General features: G+C 39.6%; 1 protein-coding gene and 1 long non-coding RNA gene across 2 annotated transcripts in view; one reads left to right on the plus strand and one right to left on the minus strand.

Annotated features, from left to right (window-relative positions):
- Positions 1-26,096, plus strand: part of NABP1 (nucleic acid binding protein 1) — a 137,882-nt gene that overhangs the window by 10,617 nt on the left and 101,169 nt on the right. The window lies entirely within an intron of this gene.
- The window catches only part of LOC114484381 (uncharacterized), a 40,524-nt gene that overhangs the window by 4,260 nt on the left and 10,168 nt on the right, over positions 1-26,096 (minus strand). The window lies entirely within an intron of this gene.

The raw sequence follows: 26,096 nt of genomic DNA on the forward strand, positions 1-26,096 counted from the left end.
ATTAAAGTTAATTGTGCAGAAGCTGGGGGGATGGGCAGATACAAAAGAGGAATCCAGGGAATCTAGGTGGAGTGTTGATGGTATTTCAACAATTGTCTTGATGTCAGGTTAGGGGGTTAGCAGCCTGAGGTAACATCTTGCATGAGATTGAAATGACCAATTATGACCAGTTGAGCAAGTAGATAAATATAGCCGGGAATGAATGAATGGTCTTTCCTCAGACTACTCTTTCCAATAAACTTCCCATACTCTTTTTTTAAAATTTATTTATTTTATTTCTTGATTTTTTGGCTGCATTGGGTCTTCGTTGCTGCATGCGGGCTTTCTCTAGTTGTGGCGAGCGGGGGCTACTCTTCGTGGCGGTGCGCGGGCTTCTCATTGCTGTGGCTTCTCTTATTGCAGAGCACGGGCTCTAGGCACGGGGGCTTCAGTAGTTGTGTCACATGGGCTCAGTAGTTGTGGCTCACGGGCTCTAGAGCACAGGCTCAGTAGCTGTGGCGCACAGGCTTAGGTGCTCTGTGGCATGTGGGATCTTCCCAGGCCAGGGCTCGAATCCGTGTCCCCTGCATTGGCAGGCAGATTCTTAACCACTGCGCCACCAGGGAAGCCCCTAAACTTCCCATACTTCTAATATAAAATAGGTGCTTTGTTGCCAGGATTAGCCAAAGGGAGACAGATGTAGGAGATTTATAGGCAAAGAGGTAAGGAGTTGATTTGTTCATTAAACTTTCAGATCCCATTGAAATCTTAGAATTTGACAAGTCATGTATGTGCCGCTTGGGTTCTGAAATTCTGTGTTTATTTTCTCTGGCAGGTCTATTTGGTCAGCCTCCGGTCTTGTCCTACCTTGTGCGGTCACATACAGCCCCCCTCTTTGCTAGAGTACGTTGCAGTTTAAGATATTTGACCTTAATGACATCCTGTGAGGCAGCACGGCCAGTTGTTTCCCAAATGAGGAAAGTGAGGTTAGACCCTTTCTTCTCAAATTTAGCGGCACATCACAGTCACTTGTGAGAGTTACGTAAACTATTGTTTGGAGTGCCTGGAGGTGGGGACCAATCCCTGTTTTTTAAAAAGCTCCCAAGGTGATCCTGAAGTACAGCCAGATTTGGGAACACAGGGATTAAGTGACCTTCCCAGGGTCCTGAGGAAAGTAAGAAAACACACCTAGGACATTAATTTATTTTTTGTTCATCCACCCACCTATTTATTGAGCATTTACATTATGACAAGTATTCTGCTAAATACTGGGAATGCGTCAGAGAAGACAGTTGTAATTCCCCTGGCCTCATAAAAGATCATGGTCTGGGGATGTCATTAGGGTATAAAGTGTGAGGAGCTGGGTATTGCATCGTACAGTTCCCTGGATACCATTCAAAGTTGGGCAGACAAAGCCTGCAGTGAACTTGGGGATGAGATAGACATTGAACTAAGAATTCCAAATATGATAAACCTTATAAAATTAGAGCTTTAGTGTATCTAGGGAATGATAATGTCAATTATCTTCACATACAGGAGAGTCACTGGTCATTTGGGGCCACTGGCACTGTCCTGTGAAAACAGTCGAAACTGCTAACTGGTTTTATATGTATATATACATCAAGTGCTCTCTTTCATTCAAACATTACAGAAGCCCACGGTAGGCTGCCCCTGACCTTTTGATCTCAAATTCCACAAACCAGTTTAGACTCCCTACTGTGGGATTTTTTTTTTTTTTTTTTTTTTTTAGTTAACTAAGCCAAAGACAGTCCTGCAGAGAACTTGCCTAGAGTCCAAACAGATATACAATTCACCCGTTACTTCCCATCTTTTTCTAATGATTCAGTTGAGGACTGAAGGAGGTTTTTAAAGATAAGACAGGCAGACATATGGCATTTGGTGAAGTTGAGCACACAGGTTTTAAGGTTTTAAGGCCTTTAGACAAGAATTCTCCCAAAGCAAGTGTGAGCCATTTGTCTGAGTCCTGCAGCATGGCACCTGGTGAGGGCAACAGGATGGGTTTTCTCTTGCATGAGGATTGGAGAATAAAGGCTTTCCTGGATCAGGGCAGCTCCATGGAGAGTCAAGGGAAGAGATGCAGCATGCTTTCCTTTTACACAGCAGCTGCCAACACGTAGACCATTTGCCCCATAAAGTTGGGCTCTCTTGGTGTTTAAAAATATAATCTATTTCTGCAAAGTATCCTTAGCATATTTTTAGCAAGCCTCAAGATAATTTTAAAGAATGATTTAGTCTTCCTAACACTGTTCTTATAGACTCATGCTGTTTTGATTTATTGTCAGATTGTCTCTTTTTTCATTTTGTATTCATCAAATTCCTCACGACAGTCATGTCAATTTCTTTAACTTCTTCCTCTTTGGCATTATTTATGATCTCATTTGGGGCGGGGGGTAGGGTGATTGGTACTACAGGAGTCAGTTAAGTTTTGGATTTCAAAGTATTTCCCTGAAGACAGTATAACATCAACAAAGCAAGTAATTAAACTGAGTAGGTGCTGACTGTGGATGAAGCTATGCCAAAGTTGTTAACACAGCAAGTCATTAAGCAAAGTGATTGCTAAACTCAATAAGGCAAGATTTGCCCTGGATAAGCTATCCTGGGATAATACCATAAAGGAGTTGACTACATTAGGCAAACTTTCAACCAGGGAAAAGGTTGAAGACAAAAGATAACTTGGCACTAAACAACCTTCCAGAGTTGGAGAACAAGAGGGGACCTCAAAAGATAATCAGGTCTAAGCCCTGTTCTTTTTTTTTTTTTTTTTTTTTACTTTTTTTACTTTTTATTGGAGTATAGTTGCTTTACCATGTTGTGTTAGTTTCTGCTGTACAGCAAAGTGAATCAGCTATATGTATACATATGTCCCCTCTTTTCTGGATTTCCTTCCCATTTTGGTCACCACAGAGCATTGAGTAGAGTTCCCTGTGCTGCCCTGTTCTTAAATACACAATTAACTGACCCCTCTGGGCTGTATTCCTACCCACTCTAGTTCAGAATAAACATGTAACTTATTTATTAAAAATAGTTTATTGCAATGTTTAATACTTTTAAATGATTCTTCCTTCTGTCCAAATGAAGGCTCTCCCTCATTTAAGATGTTTTCTTTGGTCAAATTTCTGGCCTCCTGAAAGGAATTGCTCATCACCTTTTTCATTAAAGGGATTAAACCTACAAGCTCTAGAGCCAGATTGCCTTTACCCACAGTTAGTTCTTAGCCTCTTCCTTAACTTGCCTGAGTTTCTTCATTGGTAAAATGAAAATACTACCAGTTACCTACCTCAGAGAGTTGCTGTGAGGATTAAATAAAATAATGTTTTTACAGTTCTTGATTACTACTAGTATATGCTAAGTATTCAATAATGATAATAAGAATTGTTATTAAATGATTCCTATATTTGAAGGTGATAATTGAACCAATCTCTTAGTCTTCTAAGCATGAAAAAATTCAAATTCCCTTTAGAAAACTTCAAAATTGCCTCACTCTTTTTTCTGGACAATCAGTCTGAGGCTATTTAACATCATGGTTGATATCCCTACATATTCAAAAAACTAAGAAATTTACTATATTACACTATGTGTTTTTATAATGGTGACCTTGAATCTTTAAAGGAAATATTGCATGCTATTCAGTATACTGAAATTCTTCTTACTTTGAGGAAGATGTCAACCACGATACATACTAGTTTTTCCTTTTTAAATCAACCCTTAAAAGAAAAATCAGCAATTAGCCATGTCCTGAGAAAAGAGTGATGAAAAGTAATAGACATGCTCTTTGCTCTTATAGTGCTTACAATCTGGCGGGAGAGGCAGATATTAATAAAACAGTCATAAAAAATGAGGGCCTAATTAATAAGTGCTATAAAGAAATGAAGCATGTTTCTGTGTGCCTATACTAAATAGAAGTCTGACCTCACCAGGTTTCCCTGAGGAAGTAACTCTAGAACCAAGACCTAATGACTGGTAGGTGAGAACCTGGGACCAAGTGAATGGGGCAGTTAGGCTGTTAGGGGCAGCTGTAGGAGGGAGCTGTTTTGCCTGAAGTGGCCTGTGGTGAGGGGTGAGTAACAGGGAGAGCATCAGGAAAAAAGAGGATCAGAAAGAAAGGCAGAGTGGCTGGGGAGCTGACAGCAAGGAGGTGGGGATACCACTAGATAAGGCCAGAGGAGACAGGCCAGTCCCTGCAGGACCTTACAGGCCTTGCTAAGTATTGCTGTCCTTATCTAAAGAGTCATGGGAAATCACTGAAGATTTTAAGCAGGTCATATAGAACAAGATCTGACCTGAATTTTGCAAAGGTGACTATGACTACAGTGTGGGAAATGGACAGGTAAGGGGGCTGTAATGGTTGCAGGGAGATCATTTAGGAGACAACGGTAGAAGTGTAAGATGTGTTGATAACTTGAACGGGGGTCTTCACAGTAGAGATGGGAAGAAATGGACTCATGTTCTAAATATTTACAGGCAGGACATGGTGATGGGTAGATGTGGGGGCTGAGAAGGAAGTAGGAGTTAGAATGACTCCTGTGTTTCTGACATGAGTAATTGAAAGAATGAGGTACCACTTACTAAGATGGTGAACGCTGTAAGAGAACCGAGTTTGGGTGTTAGATTATGAATTTTACCTCAGACATATTGAATTTTATATAATTAGAAGATTTCCAGTAAGCATGGAATCCAAACAAAAAAAAGATGGAGAGTCCTGATGGACATTTCACCCAACTATGGTTATCATGGTTCTTTAGTGACTGTGTTTCTGTTTGCTACATTTAGCATCTGTCTTTCTAGAATAGTTAGAACAAACCTTGCAAACTTTTCTGTAATGTATTGATAATGCCGTAGGGTCTGGATCAGTCCAGGTAAAGATGTCAGATTGAACATAAGCACTCAAATCCCTTCCTTCCTTCACCCAGCTAAGAAAACAATAGAATAATTTTAATAAAACGCACAAGGACAAAGGGGGTGGGATAGGAAACAACAGCAATAAAATTTTAGAAACTAGGAAGCAGAGAGACAAGTACTAACTGAATTAGGATAGTCAATAAAGCTGAATCTTAAACTTGATGATAACCAACCCAATTTACAATACAGAGCCCTAAAAAAACTGGAGCAACAGATACTTTAGGAAGTGAGAATGAGGGTGGGGATTACAACACAGGGGATTTAGTGGAAAGTCTTTTTAAGAAGCTAGTAGATCCCTAATTCCCTACTCCTATTCCTTGCAGGCAGGAGACTGCCTCTGCCTCATTTAGTATGAAACTGAAGGCTTATTCCCATGCCAAGAACTAACAGAGGGACTGCAGATTGAGATCGGGGAAAGGAAGAGGACTACTATATTGAATACCAGGGATTAAATGTAAATATTTAAATTGTGTGTTGAGACTTCCTCAATCTTTTTCCTCCACTTGGTTCCCAGAACACTGTTAGCCAGGCTTATGTTTTCTTGGCAAAAGGCTGGAAGAATTCTCTGGGTAATCTAATCAGCCTTAGAGAAAAGATACTGACATGGGTCCAGTATGTTGGCCTATGTTACATCATCCTGTAGTGAACTCAATAGAGAATCCCCTTCTGCATGCAGCACATCCTCTTTTCAGTGCCCCATTCTTAAAATAAAACTAGATAGCCAGTGATCATCAGATATGTGAGGAATGCCTATTAATGCAAGCTAAACACCAAAACAAACAGAAGAAAGCAACCTGAAGGCAACAAGGTCTGCCAAGAGAAAATTTAGAAAACAAACTATCTTGTCTTCAGAGAGATAAGAGAAGATATGAAACAATAACAGGTTAGCTATAAAAGGAATAGCCAGTAAACTCAAAAGGAACTTAGATATTAAAAACATGACATAGAAATGAGAAATTCAATATAAGGGCTAAAAGATAAAGTTAAGGCAATCTCCCAAGAAGTAGAGTAAAAGACTAGCATATAGATAGTAGGAGAGAAAAGATGAAAATTAGAGGAGCTGTATAGGAGGTCCAATATCTAATAATAGGATTACTAAAAGAAAAGAACAGAGGATAGTAAATCATAACAGAAAAATTAATGAAAATATCCTACAATCTCAGTTTCCAGAGTGAAGGGCCCACCAACTGCCCAGAACTATGGGTAAAAATAGATGCCCACCTGAGAATCTTATGATAAACTTTCATTGACATAAGCTAGCACCTGTAATAGTGCCTGGCACATAGTAGGAACACAATAAATTTGTATTGAAGAATAAACAAAAAGTCCAGAACAAGAGGGACAAGGAATACTGACAACTGAATATTAGATATAATGAAAATCACAGTATGACCATCTTAGTCTGTTCAGGCTGCTGTAACAAAACACCACAGACTGGGTGGCTTGTAAATAACAGAAATTTATTTCTTACTGTTCTGGAGGCTGGAAAGTCCAAGATGAAGGCACTGGAAGGTTTGGTGTCTGGTGAGCGCCCACTTTCTGGTTCATAGATGACGCCTTCTTGCTATAACCTCATATGGCAGAAGGGGCAAGGGATCTCTCTGGGGTCTCTTTTATAAGGGCACTACTTTCAGTCTTGAGGGTTCTACCCTCAAGACCTAATCACTTCCTAAAGGCCCCACTTCCAAATATCATCACCTTGGGAATTAAGTTTCAACATATGAATTTTGGAGAGGCACAATCATTCAGTCCATAGCAGACTACATAGAGAGAACAGGCAGAGGGGAAGAGAGCTCATGATGGGAGTGGGGAATGAGGGAGACAGAGGGCTAAATCCTCATCTTCTAGAGTGGAATGACAATAGAGAATGTCTAAAATGTAAAACCCACAAAGAATTAAAACAAGTTGTTTAGCAATATGGAGGTAAATACCTTAAGAATCAGCTGTTTAGGGCTTCCCTGGTGGTGCAGTGATTAAGAATCCACCTGCCAATGCAGGGGACATGGGTTCGAGCCCTGGTCCCGGAAGATCCCACATGCCGCGGGGCAACTAAGTCCGTGTGCCACAACTACTGAGCCTGCGCTCTAGAGCCTGTGAGCCACAACTACTGAGCCCACGTGCCACAACTACTGAAGCCCACGCACCTAGAGCCCGTGCTCCACAACAAGAGAAGCCACAGCAATGAGAAGCCACGCACCGCAACGAAGAGTAGCCCCTGCTCGCCACAACTAGAGAAAGCCCGCGCAGTAACGAAGAACCAAAGCAGCCAAAAATAAATAAATTAATTTTAATTTAAAAAAAAAGGAATCAGCTGTTTAGGTAGGGAATGAAAATAATTACCTCTAGATTGTGAGAAATGGGACAGAGAGGTAGGGACTAGAGACTGTTGTTTTCAAACAAACCTTGAAGAACTCTGATTCTTTAAATTATGTGTATGTGTTGGGACTTCCCTGGTGGTCCAGTGGTTAAGACTCCACGCTCCCAATGCAGGGGGCCCGGGTATGATCCCTGGTCAGGGAACTAGATCCCACACACCACAACTAAAGATCCCGCACACGGCAACGAAGATGCCACATACTGCAACTAAGACCCGGAACAGCCAAATAAATAAATAAATATTTTTAAAAAATTATGTGTATGTGTAACTTTAGTAAAAATAAAATATAAATTAGACAAATCAGGCCCTGGAAGTGTACTGCTTGGGTACGTTCCAGTTCCTAACACTTATTAATAGCATGATGTTGGGTAAATTATTTAATTTCCTTGACTGTCAGTTTCTTCATGTGAAAAATGAAAATAGCAATGGTACCTATTCTGTAGAGTAGTTGAGAGGATTAAATTAAGTAAAGCTTGTAAAGCTTAATCTAGCCCCATGCCTGGTCTACATTCTGGCGTTTGGGGGCTTCCTTTTGCTTAGCTTCTTGCCAATCGTGCTTATTTTATTCGCTCAGTTTTTTCTTGGATTACCATATTACCATCTCATTTCAGATAAGACTGGCTTCCCAGATATTATACCCAGTTCATTTTGCTTGGAATTCTGAGTGCTCTCAAATACATTGAAAGATTATACCAATATCTCGCTAAGAGTCAAAAGCATGTATGGCATGATCCTATCCTCATGAATATGAGGAATTCTTCCAGCATATATCTGGAATGCATTCACCATGCATTTACTCATAATCTGCATTTTCTTCTTTCTTCTTTTTTTTTTTTTTTTTCAGTACAATGGACACATGGTACTCTATTAAATCAGGGGAAAAATGGACTTATTTTAAAAACAACTCTTCTGTCATAAGTTTACAATTTCATGTGACTTTCTCATCTATTATGTGTGACTGTTACTAGTTTGACTCTGTAAGAGCTAAATTATTTCCAAGTTCCTAGTGGCACCTCCTTGTTCCTACCCACCAAAGCAATATTCACAGCCTGTCTGGGGCATAAATTAACTCCAATTTGCCAAAATAAAATTGAGGCTCACTGGCTTGTCTGAAAACCACCACCAGAAAGGGGCAGGGTGAAGACTCAAGTTCAAGTTTTCTCATTCTAAGCTAAGTGTTCTTTCTACCATACGAACTGAGTGCCTATCAATAAGTGACTTAATCTCTCTGGTCTCAAATTCATGACATGAAGGTATGAAGTAGATGACCTTTAAGTTCCTACCAGCTCTAACATTCCATGAATTGCTGAGGTCTATGACAAGAGTTAGCCTGTATCATTAACAATATTTATTTCTGCCATATAGGGACTGTGGATTCCACTAAGTGCCCAAAAGTCCATATGATTATGAAGTCTAGGTTACTTATGTGCGATTTTCACTCCCTGTCTTACTCATATATACCAAGGTACAAAGTAGCTTTGGGTTTTATTTTCACATTTGCAATCACTTGGGAATTTTATCGAGGCTGAGCAAGAGATTTGGAAACTCATAATGCATTTCCGAAGAAGCTGCAAGGGTTGTGAAATTCACAGGGCTCTAACCTTCCTGAGACAATGGGAGCCGACTGGACAAGGCAGCTCATTTCCAGTAATGTTCCTGGGTAATTCTCTGGAAATAATGGAGAGGGCATGGTAATTACAGCCCAGTTTTATGCTTTCAGTTAGGGCTTGTATGCAGTGGAACACCCAAAGGATTTTTTTCTCTCTCTGCCCCAGACATTCACTCAGCAAGCTACACTTGGAGCCTAGAGAGGCCATAAATAATACAGCCCAGCCCAGTTCCCTGCGGGAACTCAAAAGATTCAAAAACTAAGTTAATGCCAGCGACTGGACACAGATCAAAGAGATAGAGTGAGATTGCCTTTTGTTTAACTCTTGGCTTAACCGTGTGATTAGCTGCCTGACCCACTTTTTAGGCATTCCACTCCTCTTGCCCACCCCTCACAACAATTAGTCAGAGATCTTCCTCGGTCTGAGTGGTTTTAGGCCTTGATAAATGTCTCTGTGAGAGACAGTCTTCAGTCTGTGCTTAAAGACCCACAATCAACTCTTAAGAAAATTATTTTGAAAAAGAAATTGCTATGAAATGAAACTGTTCTTAGAGCTGATTGGGACTAAAGGCATAGTCCCAAACACCCTTCATAAGTACCCATAAGCAACTTCTGAAGATGGTCTAATGCATTGATTAGAAGTTACTGATCCTTGAGCATGGCAATACTTAATGAACCATTAAGTAAAGTTAATTATTATAACAATGCAGAGTCAAAAAATCCATCCTGGCTTTTGCTTTTCCCACACATTCATAAGGGAGTGGGGGTTAAAATTGGGAAGGGGAGATGGTGGTAATTATATTCCAGAGACTACTCCGAGGCAAACTGAACTTTTACTGTGTATCAGTGCCTCCCTGTCAGTGGCAGTCTGTCTCCACCTAACAATGCATCCATAGAGCTCTCCCATTAAAATGTTGTCCTGTAAAGAATACGATAAAATCAGGCAAAACGATGTATAAAACCTGGTTCCGTTTACAGTGTTCCCTCTTGCAGGGATATTTTCATTTTAGTAGCTCTTAGGACAAATGAGAGAGTCTGGGATCAGGGTTTACTTTGGGGGAGGGACTAGAAGGGGAAGGAATGAGCTTCCTGTACACCCTTGCTTAAATCTGCAATGGACTGAACTTGAAAACAAGAATGCATGTAAAGCTCTTAGCATAGTGGTTGGCACATAGTGAATGCTCAATAAATGTTAGCTAGTATTTTAACTGTAATTTTATCATATGGATACTATCACTTAGCTCCTATCACCTAGGGCATTGACTGAACAGTCATTGATAAGGGCGTGATATAATCCACATTAAATAAACTGTTTGGGCCTTGCTCAGAGTCTGTTGGCTTCTGCTCTGGGCTGGTAACTAGAAGACAATGCCGTTAGCTTTCTTGACCCTTGCTAATGGGATCCTGTGAAATAGCCAGGGGATTACAATTTTACAAACTGTGACAGGAAAACTTTTCAAAGTTTTGGACACATACAAGCTTCCCCAGAAGGGCCACAAACCTAGAGACTTCGCTGAGATGTCAGCTTGAACTGAAAGGTTTCTGAGGCCAGTAAATCAGTTGCTGTGCTGATGAACAAGGCCAGAAAACTGCCTGGCATGTGTGTCTCAACTTCCTGGTGTTGTTCTCAACTTGTTTCATAGGCAGTCAATGGTGTTATTATTTTGTGTGTGTGTGTCTCCCAGTCGCTAGTTCTGGCAATACAAGTGAAGCTCTAAGAAAATGATTGTTCTTAGCCAGGCAACAGAGTTTTGGTGTAAGTTAGTATGTGGAATATATAATTTGGAAGTAGTTTCAGTCTATGACATGAATGAGTCTTTTATATCAAACAAACAAGAGATTAAAGTGTTTTAGTGAGCATTCCCGGCGCAAAAATTGTTCATCAAGTGAAAATGAAATTTTGGTGAAAGATGAAAAGGCAGAAATTTATTCAATAGATATCTTCCCACACGTGAGAAATGACATATGTCTCGGCTTACGCATTGCAGCATTGTTTGTAATATCACAAGACTGGAAATAACTCAAATGTCCATCAATAGGGGATTAATCAAATAAATTACAGTACATCCATCAATGGAATATTATGAAGACCTATAAAAGAATGAGCAAGATGTGTATCACATAGAAAGATCACCAAGATATATTATAAAGGAAAAAAAGCAATGGGCAGAATATTGTAAAAAAGAGGTGGAGGGAAACAATATATATACATATTTACTTATAAAGGCACAGGTTATCTCTGGAATGATGCAGAAGAAAATGGAAACGTTGGTGGTAGAGGGGAATGGGAAACTGGGTGGCCCGGGAACAGAGATAGGAAAGAGGTCTCACTAGAGACAATTTACCTTGAAAATTTTTAATCGTGTGAACATGTTATTTTCTCAAAAATAAACTAGATTAATTTTTTATTTAAAAAGGAATTAAAGAAAAGGCAGTAATTTGTAGGGTGTGATTCTGTGCATAGGAAATGACATGTCTATCAATGGAACAGGAAGAAAGCCAAAAAACTATTAATATATGAAATTTTTCTGTTTTTCTCAATTTAGCAAATTTCAAAAGTTTCTAGAAATACCCTTTAGAAATGTCAAGCAATGACATTGTACGATGAAAATTTTTGGTCATTTATGATCAGTTAAATCTGTGTGTCAAATGGGAGAATAATAATGACAACTGTACTGTTTAATTAGGACTGTATATTTTTATGCTATGTCTTAAAAGACCCTTCACCACAAAATCATGTTTATTGTAGTGAATACGGTGATTGGTCTGTCAGCATACACTTGACTCCACCTTTAAGATGAGCTGTCATATTGGGTGGCCAGTGGTGGCCAAGATTAGTTTAAACCCATCACCATAACCCCATCTCCTTTACCAATGTTTAATTGGTTCAGGGATGGGCAGCCTAAACCAAACTTGAAAAGTTTTTCTGTATGTATTAGTTTTCTATTTCTAGTCTACTAATTTATCGTTAGGTTATGTTTTTATAGCAACTATATTATTTAATGTTTTTCTTCATACATGTTTTCAGTGATCATGGTACCCAGAGAATGGTCCCTGTAATGGAATTCCTTGATGGACAATAGGTCAGGCCAAGTGGAATCGACTCATTTTATAAAATACTTCCTCCAGGATGGGGCAAAGTCAGCAGATCCCCCAGCACCTGCCCAGCAGTACAGCTCTCCAAGTGTCTGCCCAACACTGAACCTCTCTCCCTGGGACAGCACTGCATATTGATTGACAAAGGTTCTATTCCAGAGGTTGGCACAGTTTTTCTGAAAAAGGTCAGATAGTAAATATTTCAGGCTCTGCAGACCATGTGGTCTCTGTCACAACTGCTCAACACTGCCCTTGCTTGGAAGCAGCCATTGGCAATGGGTGTGGCACCATTCCAGCACCTTTTCATTTACCAAAACGAGTTTGGTGTCATAGCTTGCTGACCCCTGTTCTATTCTTTTTTTTTTTTTTTTTTTAATTCAATCTCCAAGCAGAAAATTCCATTTGGGGGATGATATCCAGGATAGGTTACATTTAATTAGAGTTATTTATATGTTGTGATGTGATAACCTGGCCTCCTATATTGGGTGGTAGAGACACAAACTCTGGAGTCAGAGAAACTAGGTTGGAATTTCAGTTCTGCTCTGCACTGTGTGGCCTGGAGCCTCTCTCTCCTACCTTTACTTTCCCATCTACGGACTGTGGATCAGAGTCCTATTTTAGAGGGGGTGTTGTAATGATTAAATGAAAGTGTATGTTAACCGCCTGACACAAAGAAAATAATCAAAAAATATTAGTTTCCCTTCCACCCCCACAAAAACACATGCGAACCGGGCAATACCCCATCTCATTCACATATATTTGCAAACCCTCTCTTAGATGGCTAATGGTGGAAATTAAAAATCAATTCTAATTACCTTTAGTTTCAGACGATGCTATTTTTAAAAAATCTGTCCTTAGTTTCTAGGAATCCATTTTGTTTGGCTCCTGCAACCTCTTGCATGTTAACAGCCAATCACGACATGTCATCAAAGCATTCAAGCGAAGGCCTTAATTCTGATAACTCCCTAGGGAAGTAAAGGAAAGCTATAAAATATACTACCAGGCTTTAAAGGGCCACTACTCAAAAGAGATCTTGTGAAAAGACTAGCAATTTAGATTTTATTTGATGTTTGCTATGACCATGACTAGATCTTTCTAGAACTGGTTTTATTATAAAATTTCTTAAGGAATTCACTTTCAGTGCCATAAGCAGTGGATTGTAAAAACAATACTTCTTGAAATTATTCCCCTCTGATAAGTTTAATTTGAAAAATATACATGCATATATGAGGCAGTAGTAATAGGAAGAACTTTCATAGCAGGAGAGCGATTCTGTGTGTTTATTTACTTGTATAAACATACTCAGAAACCACAACATTGAGTATATTTATCACATGCTTTTTTAGTTGAGGAATATTTAAGTCCTCCCATAATTAAAAAATAAAAGTTAAAAAAATTTGCTTCCTCACTAGGGAAATGATTAGAATCAATGCTAACATGGCTATTTAACATCTATAAAGCAACAATATCATCAAAGAAATAATGTAGCACAAAAGCAATATAATTTTGGAAAATAATAAGCATCCCAATAGATAAGAGATATTATTGTTTCAAGCATGAGAATTGAGAATAGGATGCCTTGGTCAAGGAGCTTTGTCCTTGACTTCTGGAATCAGAACTCTTCAATACGTGACTCAATGCATTTGTTTCTTGGTTCATTCATTCACCAAATAAGCATTTATTTAAAAATTACCATTTGTGAAGTACTATACTAGGTACTAGGAACATAATTCATTTCAGAGACAGATGCATAAGGAGTTGATTACAATATGTTTTATAAGTGTTACTACAGAAACATAGACCAATAGCTAAGAGAGCAGTGCAGAGGGAAGAATTCATTTAAAAGACGGTAGACAAGAGTGCGGGGAGAGAAACGGTCAGAGACACTTCATACAGAATGCAAACAGCATCCAGCCGAGGTATTTTTTTGAGGATGAAAAAACCAGAAATTCTAGACAGAGTGAAGTACATGATGAAAATTTCAAAAGCATAAAAGTCCACTTAGCCTCTGAGTACAGTTGTGAGTGGTTTGATATGACTGGAACGTGGCTCCGTGTGGTGGGGGTAGGGGTGGGGTGGTCCATGCTATGTTACAACTCTGGGTCCTTCAACCAGTTGGCCAATGATCCCTTGGTCACCGTACTAATTTCCTCTCTAAAGTCTAGGCTTTGAATGGCTGAAATCCCACGTATATTAGTGAGGAGGTTTCAGGTTACGAGGAGCACAGTCATGCCTCCGATCTTGGGTGACGGGAATTTACTATACGACGATACAAGAGGATATTAGGAGGCAAGTATGGGAAGTCATTTTAATGGAGCAATCAGGCCTCATGAAGAGCACTGTTTATTGGTCTCTGGGATCATCTAGGAATTCTCATGTCCCAAAAGGAATACCGGGGTGGTCGTAACATAGAAGGATGTTTGTTCTTCCTGCACAAGATGTCCTTCTATTCATTTGATTCGGCTTCTTTGTTCTCTGCTTCTTCCTCCTGCTGTTGCTTCTGCCCTCTGGCTACTTCTCAGTTTATTTATCTCATGGATTCTATTTATTCATTGCTTCCACCCACCCATGGAGTCTGCTTAGTCTCTGTTTCGTTCCCTGGCTCATATTCTGCTTTGCTTCATGCATATCTCTCTGTGTGCTTTTATGTAGAAAAGAGTTAAAAACAGGTCCAAGATTGCTATCTTTCTAAGATAGAAAGATCTGCTTGCAAGGTTGGCCCTTGACTGCCATCTGAGAATTTAGGTTTCAGTAGGGTTCTGACCATTTGCTAAATGATAAGCATGGCTCACTGTGCCTAAACTGTTTGTACAAACAATATGGTTTATGCTAAAAACCTGCTTTCCTTCTGACAGTCGGGAATTTGATATGTGCTAGGAAGAGGGTACCTATGTGACCAACCCTCAATAAAAACCTTGGGCACTGAGTCTGTAATGAGCTCCCTAGTAGAGAGCATTTCATACCTGTTATCACAATCTGTTGCTGGAGGGATTAAGCACCTCCTGTGTGAGTCTACTGGAAGAGGACTCTTGGAAGCTTGCTTCCTCCAGACTTTGCCCTATACACCTTTTCCCTTTGCTGATTTTGCTCTGTATCCTGTTGATGTCATAGCCTTAAGCATGACTATAAGCTGAGTCCTGTGAGTCCTCCTAGCAAATCGCTGAACCTGGGGTGATCTTGAGGAACCTGGACACGTCTTTGCTTTTAGACTCCTGAAGGAAGAGTGTCTTACTGACAGTCCACTACTTGGTCCTTATTATGGTCTGGCCTCTGGCTATCTCTTCATCCTCATCTCCTACCACTCCTCCACTCCTGTTCTAGTTGTGCCTTGCTGTTCCTCAAACATTCCAAGCATGCTCCTGCTTCAAGGCCTTTGTACTTACTGTTCCCTCTGCCTGTGCCTTTTCTTCCAGATATCTGCATGGCTGTCTTCATTCATGTCCTACCTACCTAAAATAGCTGTCCTCTCCCACTCACATTTCTTAACTGTCTACCCCTTCATCTAGATGAATTGTTCATATCAGTTATCAATTTTTTACTTTATACTGTTTGTTTATTGCCTATCTTTCCAAACTCAAGTATAACTAAATGAAGGCAGTGACTTTGTCTGTTTTGTTCTCTGCTCTATTTTTAGTAGCTAGAAAGGTGCTTGGCACATAGAAAAGACTCAATAAATAAATAAGTTTGCAGAAGGAATGAATTAATAACGCATATCTGTTGGGCATATTTCTCATACCAGGCCACATTATATGCCCATGGGCAGCATACTGATGTCTGGCTTTAGGCTGAGCACTGTGGCAGAGACTGCTGATTATCCATCAATATCTACTCTTTCCTTCTTCTGTAGTAATAGAACCCCTAATTCTTGGCTGGGCACAGAGCTATCAGAAATAGAGTACAGTTCCCAATCCCCTGTGCTGATAGGTATAGCTTTGTAACTAAGTGCAGACCAATGGGATATGAGTGGAAGTCAGATGTACAACATCTAGGAAGTATCATTATAAGAGTGGATTCTATTTTCCCTCCCTTTTTTTCCTTCCTGCTGGGTGAAATAGACTGTAATATTTGGAGTTTTGGCAGCCATCTTGGATCATGTGGCAACCTTGGTGATGGAAGGTACAGTCAACGGAGCAAAACAAGAAAGAAGAGGCCAGAGAATGTGGAGGCCAATACCAATTCTGAAGAACCTACCTCTTGACTTTGACAATAATCAGAAATAAACTTCTGCTTTAAGTCCAGCCATGTGGGGTTTTCTCTCACTTGAAGTTGGCTCTAATCCTAACTAATACAAGCACTAATCTCCAGTCTGACTTCTTGAAGCCAGGTGGAGAGTTGCAAAGTACAAAGCATGATACCATATGAATTATTCACTTTTTTAAAAGGAAGTTGTGGGCATGATAGGAAGGCCAACACACAGAATGTCATCCTGTAGGAAATGTCAGCTGTGGAGAAGCATTATGGTAATGCCCCCCAGTGAATCACACCTTCCTGTGTCCACATACTTTTTTGCAATGTGATGTTGCTATTCCTTCCATGAAGAGGCAGAGCCTATCTCTCCACCCCCCTGAATCTGGTGACTGACTTGGACCAACAGGATGTGATAGAAGTAACATAATGCCCGTTCCAGAGTCTAATCTGCAAAAGACTTTGCAGCTTCCACTTTTGCCACCTGGAATCCTGAGATCACCAAGCTCTGAAGCCCAGTGTAGCTTACCAGAGGATGTAAAACCTTGTGGAGGGCAACAGAAGCACCCCAGTGCAGAGCCAGCACCAGCTGGCAGACATGTGAATGAGGCCACATGAGTGACTGCAGGCAATGCAATCAGAAGTCACACCCAGATGGCCAGCCTACAGAATTGTGAAAATGAAATAATTGCTGTTTTAATTCACTAAATTTTGACGAGGTTTGTGATGCAGCAATAAGTACATGAAAACCTAAGTGAATATCTGTTTCTTGCTTCAGAAAGAGCCTATGACAAAGGCAAATATAAGTGAAAAGCACTTAATTAAATTTGGTAACTTTTTAATTTTTTTTGGCTGCACTTCACGGCTTGTGGGATCTTAGTTTCCCAACCAGGGATCAAACCCCGGCCCTGGCAGTGAAAGTGCCGAGTCCTAACCACTGGACCACCAGGGAATTCCCAAGTTTGGTAACTTTTAAAGAGAAATATGAATGTTAGATAAGAAATTGGTAGAACTGGGTATGATTCTCTTTTCATTAACTAGTTTTATGACCTAGAAAAAGATGCTTAGCCTCTTGGTGGCTCATTTTTCTCAGGTGTAATATGAAGCCCACCCCATACTCACTCACTCATTCATTCACGAAACACTGATTACCCCTAACTGTCGGGAGATATTGTCATGAGAAGTGAAGTGATAGGAGACTTTGACTTTCTACCTACACATTTCTGTATGATTTGATTTCAAAAATATATTACTTTTATAATCAACAAAGATCATAAAGGTGTTATGGGCTGAATTTTGCCCCCCAAAATTGATATGCTGAAGCCCTTATCCCCAGTAACTCAGAATGTGACTGTTTATGAAGACAGGGCCTTTAAAGAGACAAGTTAAAATGTGGTTGTTAGGGTCCTAATCCAGTCTGACTGGTACAAAGCATGATATTAACCCAATATGACCAGTGTCCTTATAAGAGAGGAAATTTGGATGTACGGACACCAGGGATCCATGTGCACAGAGGAAAGACCATGTGAGGACACAGTGAGAAGGTAGCCATCTGGAAGCCAAGGAGAAAGGCCTCAGAAGAAACAAATCCTGCTGACATTTTGATCTTGGGTTTATAGACTCTATAACTGTGAGAAAATAAATTTCTGCTGTTTAAACCACCCAGTCTGTAGTATTTTGTTAGGGTAGCCCTAGCAAATTAATACAGATGTTTTCATCTTGAAAAAGAACTAGTACCTTCAATGAGCAGATGGTCCTTATTCTTGAGATGACCATGTTCAAGTTGGAGGAGAGAGACAGTAACTTTTGATACAATGCAATGTGATAAATGCTGCAGTAGAACCATGTAAAGAATACTATGGGAGTCCAGAGGAGGGGGACCTTACTGGTGATGGAGAGGGAGATGATGGCGGGTCCAGTGGGGAGAGTTTAAGAAACCTATTCTGGGGGTGAGATGCCACCTTCAATGTTGAAGGAGGAGTAGGGACTCTACTCCTAACTACTGGTCCTTCTGTTGACCCTCTGTGCTTGGTCTCAGCAACATGGTGCATTAGTCTCAGATAAGGATTTCAAGAATCAGTAAAATTTCAACAAACACACACACACAAGTTGGGGAATGGGTATACTGATAGTAGTTTTGCCAATGTTCTATTTTACTTCTTTTTTTTTTTTTTTTTTTGCGGTACGCGGGCCTCTTACTGCCGCAGGCCCAGTGGCCATGGCCCACGGGCCCAGCCGCTCCGCGGCACGTGGGATCCTCCCGGACCGGGGCAGGAACCCGTATCCCCTGCATCGGCAGGCGTACTCTCAACCACTGCGCCACCAGGGAAGCCCCCTTTTTGTTTTTTTTAAAGGACATTTAAAATGCTAATGCATAGAAAAGAAAAAAAAAAAGAAAAAAAATGCACATATCATTAAAGATATTTTAACATTATCTCATAATAAAGGACAGTCTCTTATGTTGAATACATTTAGCTTTAAGTTTCTTCCATTGTCCTTGGTTTTTGCACTGCACGTGCAGTAGTAGACCATTAGCAGTAGTAGACCAGCATTTGATGGCAACTAGAGTTTCAAGACAACATTTATTACTCAGGTTATGAAAACAATAATTTCTTTATATGGCAGAAACTAGTTTTTCTCCAAAATCCAAACTTCCCTTCTTCCATAGAAATAGAAGTTACACTAGGTACATGGCTACTCAGCTAAAGACTACAGCTTCATCCTCTTTTCACAGTTAGATGTGATTATGTGGCCAAGTTTTGGCTGATGGGATTTAAGTAGAAGTAATGGGTAAATTGAAGTTATATGTAATTTCTGGATCATCTCTACCTTAAAAGATAAGTGACTTGCCTTGAAGTTCCTCTCTTTCCCCTTTCCTCAGGCTGCAACACTGAATATCCCCACAAGCTAACTTTGACCATGAAGCAATAAATGAAAGGAATATGGGTCCTTGAATGACTCTGTGGAGTAGAGACTCCCTGCCAAGCTGGACTGTTCACCTTACTGTAACATGAGAAAACATGTTATTTAAGCCTCTGCATATAGATGTATACTTTTTGATGTCTCTTTTTGGGGACAGCTTAGTCTTTACCCTAATAAGCAAGTCCTGCTTTCTCTTGCTTTTATAGTGATATTTGCCTTCCAACTTCCCCTTCAGAAGTCCCATGCTACTCCTATATATCCCATCCACATGGGATACAGAAACTACTAGATCACCAGAGACAGACATTTACATAATAGTTTCCTACTGAAGTGTGGAATTCCCCCAAAGCAGAAGGCCAGTTACCTTCTCACCACTTTTGCATAGTTTCTCACACACATCTCCACCTTGTTCCTTTGATCTACTTAGACTGCAGTTAAGGGAACCTCTCCCTCGGTAGTTCAGCTGCTCAGCCAATGGACACAGCCTATCTTCAGGACTTTCCATCCTGCCTCTATCACTTCCCTTTTTACCTTCAGAGCACTGTTTCTTTTACTTTCCAGAGAACCAGATAATACACATTCCCTTTCAAATCATAGACACTTTCAACAAATAGTCATTGAACTGGCACTCTATAAGGTATAAAATGATGAAATAGGGAAAGTATCTGACTTTCCAGTCTACTTGGAAAATAGACAAATAAATAGGCAATTATAAATTAAAATACAAAGTTCTAAATTGGAATACGTATAGTGTGTCATGGAAAGACTCAGAAGAGTCACCTAAACAAGTGTTTGTACAGGAGGGAGTGTGGTCAACAGCGCAGAGTGAAATAAAGGCATGGAAAAGGTCAAGTAAATGTGTACATTGGCTGCCTAAAACTCTACCCTGTTAATTAGTAATAAGACATCATTCTAAAACTTCAAATAATTTAGAGTATATAAAATGAAAGTTCTTCCACACATGTTAATCTTAATCCCCATAGTGATTTGTTAATTTTTGGTTCATGTTCTTCCAGATGTATAGATATGAAAATAGATATATGAATATATACCCATGTAGGGTTTTATTTTTCAAAAAACCTAATCATAGTATACATGTTATGCAGCGTCCTTTTTTCCACATGGACTTATTTCCTTATCATGCATATATATTTACCTAACTTAAAAATAGTTTATAGACTTGCCTACAAAGGATACACTACCATTTAATAAATCTCTTCCTTTTTGACATTTAGGTTGTTTTCCATTTTTTCCTTCAAATAGTAGTGTTTCAAGGAACATTCTATCCATTGGACTTAGGGATAAATATTAAGAGAAAAGATTCTATACATGCCCAAGATATGATATGTATGTGAGAAAAAAAATTAGACATTTTTGGATACGTAAAGTACCAGAAAGTTACCTTCTGCTTTTCTTTCTGGGGAATTTACTTGAGGACTCACTCTAGCAAAATCAAAATCAAAGCAAAACTATATCTCAGGGGGATTTAAGATGTATAAAAACATGAATGAGTAGTTAATCCAGCAAAATTTAAAAGACCAGTATAGAAGATCACAGTGTGGGTCCTGAATGGGGAACTTGGATATTACAAAGAAATTGATATTTCCCAAACTAATGTTTAGGCTTCTTTCGATTCCATACAAACCCTGAGAGGGGCCTATTTTTGAATCATGACAAAATTTTCTAGAAAAAAAAGTAAGCAAAAATGGTTAGAGAATGTTAGGGGGCTGGAGATTGGTACTTGCTTTATCAGATGCTGAAGAATTATAAATATACAATAGTTAAAGCATGTTAAGTACTGAGAATAGACAGATAAATCAGTGACCCAGAAGTGATAATGTGGAACTAGAGCTTATAAAATATAAAAAGATAATAAGGTAATATATTTTAAAGAAGTTACAAACCTAAAGGTAAGGAATTGTTTCTTTAATAATTAATGTAGGGAAAAATGAACTTTTTGATGACTATTTTATTAAAACTTTGCATCCCAGAATACATATGGATAGATTAAAGAGTTAAAAATTCAACCATAAAAAATTAGAGTAGCTATAGAAGTTCATATCATCCCTTTATGAGGAAGAAGTTCATATCATCCCAAAAAGCAATGAAAGAAACCATAGGAAAAGACAATAGATTTTACCATAAAAAATATAAAATTTCCATAGTTCAAAAAAATATATAGATAAAAGGAAAAGGCAAATCCCAAACTGGGAAATATTTGTACAACATATGTTGCAGAAACCAGGGTTACTATCACTTGTCAAAACTCTAATATTGGTTAAATCCAATTCTTAGTCTAGTCTGTGCCTAAACCTTCACAGGTGGGTGTGCCTGAAGAAAAATACAAAACCATGTGTGCTGGTCTAACTGTAAATATACTGCTAACTGCTTTCAAGGAAGACTTTAGTCCTGTTATTTATTTATTTATTTATTTATTTATCTATCTGTCTGTCTATCTATCTATCTATCTATCTATCTATCTATCTATCTATCTATTTATTTATGGCTGCATTGGGTCTTCGTTGCTGCGCACGGGCTTTCTCTAGTTGTGATGAGCCAGGGCTACTCTTCGTTGCGGAGCATGGGCTTCTCATTGCAGTGGCTTCTCTTCTTGCAGAAAACAGGCTCTAGGCGCGCGGGCTTCAGTAGTTGTGGAACGTGGGCTCAGTAGTTTTGGCGCACAGGCGGCATGTGGGATCTTCCCGGACCAGAGCTCGAACCCGTGTCCCCTGCGTTGGCAGGCGGATACTTAACCACTGCACCACCAGGGAAGTCCCTAGTCTTGTTCTAAAACTGTAATATCAATACATTCCCCTAGCTCACTCACTCTCCCATGTTCCCTGACAACTATTTAGCACTGTCTTCTAACTTTTCAGCATCTTCTCCCCATCTTCACTCTAAATTGGTGATCTTGCTTACAGTGGCAATCAGAAGAGAATTTACACACACCACACCACCATAACCACTAGTATTTCCCCTCCTGTTCCAGAATAATCTACCACGCTCCCATTAACCCCTTCACAAGAGCACTTGCTCCCACCCCTCTCAACTATTCAAGGACATGAATCTGTCTCCAGAAATTTCCATTTCTCCCTCTCTCTACTGAAACACTGCCTTCAGCCTCAGTCATGATATTATTTTTCACATCTTAAAAAAAAATCTCTTCTGTCCCACTTTTCCCTCAAGTTTTTGCACCATTTCTCTCTGCTTTGCAACATACCTTCTAGAAGGAGCTATATACTTTTTATTTATTTATTTTTTTGGCTGTGTTGGGTCTTTGTTGCTGCATGCAGGCTTTCTCTAGTTGCAGCAAGCGAGGGCTACTCTTCGTTGCGGTGCGCGGGCTTCTCATTGCGGTGGCTTCTCTTGTTGCGGAGCACGGGCTCTTGGCATGTGGGCTTCAGAAGCTGTGGTGCGCGGGCTCAGTAGTTGTGGCGTATGGGCTTAGTTGCTCCACGGCATGTGGGATCTTCCCGGACCAGGGCTCGAAGCCGTGTCCCTGCATTGGCAGGCGGATTCTTAACTGCTGCGCCACCAGGGAAGTCCAGGAGCTATATACACTTGCTTTAACATTTCCAATTCCTCAACTTCTGTTCTCTCTTGAATTCAACCCACTGAGATTTTCACCCCCACAAACTCCACTGCAACTGCTCTTGTCGACATCACTAATGACCTTCATTTTTCCTAAAGCCAATGATCAACTCTCAGTTTTATCTCATGTGATCTATCAGCAGCACTTGACACAACAATCACCCCTTCCCAGAAACATGTGATTCACTTGGCATCCAGAACACCACTCTGCTGACTCTGTTCTTCCTGCCTCCCTGTTTTTCATGTCTAAAATGGCCCTCCTGATCTTCCCACAACCCCCAAAACTGTTCCACCTGTAGTCTTCTCCACTTCAGTGAATGACAACTCTGTCTTTCCAGTTGCTCAGACCGTCAACTTGAAAGTCCTATTTAATTCATCTCATTTTGTCATATACTCCACTTCCAACCAGACTGAACCTGTTGGCTCTGTCTTCAAAATATATCCACATGCTGATCACATTTTACCATTGTCACTGCTGCCACCCTGGTGCAAGCCAGTGCACATCTCTGGGATTAATACATAACCTAACTGATTTTCCTACTTCCACACTTGGTCCTTTTGTTCTCCACCCAGCAGTCAGAGTGAGACTGTTAAGTCCAATTAGCACATCAGGTCTTTGCTGAACACATTCCAAAGCCCTCATGTATGATATGCCCCCTCCTCATCCTCATCTTCTACACTCTCTCCTAGCTCACTCCACTTGAGTCCCAGCAGCCTGCTTACTGTTCCTGGAAAAAGCCAGACAGCTTGAGCATTTTCAATGGCTCCCTTCCCTCCTTTGCAGCTTCAGTCAAATATCATCTTCCTCACCCACTCTTTTTAGCCATTCCTGCTAAATCCCTATACCCTCCTTTGCTTCATTTTTCACCTTAGTACTCACCGCCTTCTAATGCCCTATATAATTTTACTGATTTATTGTGTTTCTTGCCTGTTTACTGACATTAGAATGTAAGCTCTACAAAGTCAGGGATTTTTGTTTGCATTATTTTTTACTGATGCAGTCCCACTGCTGGCACATAGTGGTTGTTCAATAAAGATTTGTTGAATAAATTAATGAATTATGTTCAATGAACATACAAAGGGCAAATGGGAGTGTAAATCTCTTCAAAATTCCTAAAATATAACTGAACAATACTGTTGTCCCTTGGTATCTGCAGAAGATTGGTTCTAGGACCGCACATGGATACCAAAATTTGAGGATACTCAAGTCCCTTATATAAAATGGCAAACACTATGTCATTTCATATAACCTACACACACCCCGCCAGATATTTTAAATCATCTCTAGATTACTTATAATACCTAATACCATGTAAATGCTGTGTAAATAGTTGAAAATACAATGTAAATGCTATGTAAATAGTTGCCCTGCACAGTCAATTCAAGTTTTGCTTTTTGGAACTTTCTGGAATTAAAAAGAATATTTTTTTCCATCCAAGACTGGCTGAATCCCTGGATGCAGAACCTGCAGATATGGAAGGCCAACTGTACATATCAGAAGTCTTACTTATATACTGAGTAATTTCACTTTTAGAAATTTATCTCAAGGTAGGATTTCCCAAGCTAGTATAAAGGAAATATGTATTGTTCCAGAATATTAATAGGTATATGAAAAATAAAATATTCTTAACAACAACAACAAAAATCTCTTCTAACCTGCTCTGGTTCTCAGACTTGGTTGCACATTATAATTTACCTGAGGGGTTTTAAAACATATTGATGCCTGAATCCCACCTGCAGAGATTCTGATTTAATTAGTTTGGACTTGTTGTCCCTCCTGTCAGGATATTAGCAGCCTATGATTAGTACTGAGAACCATTAATTCATTAGGGGCTATAGATGGTAATCCTGTTCACATCTTTGGGCCTGTATTTTTTCACATACAAAATGAAGGCATTAGAGTACATTATCTGTAAGCATCCTTCCAACTGGGATACTCTATGTTCATACAGGAAAATCTCTTATTTAGGGCTTATAGGAAATATTTGCTGTCTCTTTCTAGTGATTTATTGGTGTGTGTGTGTGTGTGAAAGAAGAGCACATGTATCAGCTTTATAATGCTCTGAAATAAGAAAAGGTATATATTTTTACTAAAGAGAAACCGAGATAATCAAAATTTCATAAAGAGTCATCAAGCCCTCCACTCCAACAGGTGTCAGGCATGATGTTAGGGGAAACTGTCACATACTTATTGTAGGGCCAACTAGAGCAAGAAACAGGACTCTGAAACCAGGAGTGCTGTTCTTTTAAATTGTCATTTGTTTATTTATTTTTATATATGTCTTAGTCTGTTGGGGCTGCTGTAACAGAATACCGTAAACTGGTGGCTTATAAACAATAGAAATTGAGAAATATAAATACCTCACAATTCTGGAGGCTGGGAAGTCCAAGATCTAGGCAATGGCAGATTTGGTAGCTGGTGAGAGCCCACCTCCTGGTGCAAAGACATCTGTCATTTGCTGTGTCCTTACATGGTGAAAGGGGCAAGGGAGTTCCTTGGGGTCTTTTTTACAAGGGCATTAATCCCATTTATGAGGGCCCTCTGCCTTCTATTCCTAATCACCTCTCAAAGGCCCCACCTCCAAATACTAAACCACTGGGGACTAGAGTTTAACATACAAGTTCCAAGAGACAGAAACATTCAGTCTATAGCAACATAAGACACTGAGAAACATTAGCAAATATCAAGTAATTCTTTTTAAAGCATCTAGGTATATAGTATGAAAAGGACTTTTGATCCTACAGAAGCCTTCTTATGCTCACTCTGTGCTCATGATTGCTACTATTTTTTACAATATCCTTTTAAGTATAAGGTGTATGATATATACTCCAGTTAGATAAATCTTCCACCAATAAAGAAATAATTTTGTTTTATTAGTTTTGAGTTTGGTCAGTTGCCAATAATATTTTGTTTTTTCAGCTGAGTAAACAATAAATTCAGGCAGCTATTTACATGTGTGGCACAACTTGAAATAAACTTTTTAGAACACAGAAGCCAAAGTCATTCACTCTGTCATTAAAAAGATAATGTAGCTGAGTTGAATTAAGCCATTTAGGGATGCATTTCTTCCCAAGGGAAATTACAAAGTTATTCCTCACAAGCTAACTACACTGCCCCCACACAATTAGACACTGAAGATCAGATAAAATTGTACTGCACTTATCACTGTGAACTATAAACATTCAAAAAAAATCCAATTACCCATTTCGATAACCAAAGAAATGCACTTTTTAGAGGGGCCCTGAACCAAGATGGCAGAGTAGAAGGACGTGCTCTCACTCCTTCTTGTGAGAACACCAGAATCACAACTAGCTGCTGGACAATCATCGAAAGGAAGACAATGGAACTCACCAAAAAAGATACCCCACATCCAAAGACAAAGGAGAAGCCACAATGAGATGATAGGAGGGGTGCAA

Source organism: Physeter macrocephalus, chromosome 2 (assembly GCF_002837175.3).
Source record: "Physeter macrocephalus isolate SW-GA chromosome 2, ASM283717v5, whole genome shotgun sequence".
Lineage (NCBI taxonomy): Eukaryota > Metazoa > Chordata > Mammalia > Artiodactyla > Physeteridae > Physeter > Physeter macrocephalus.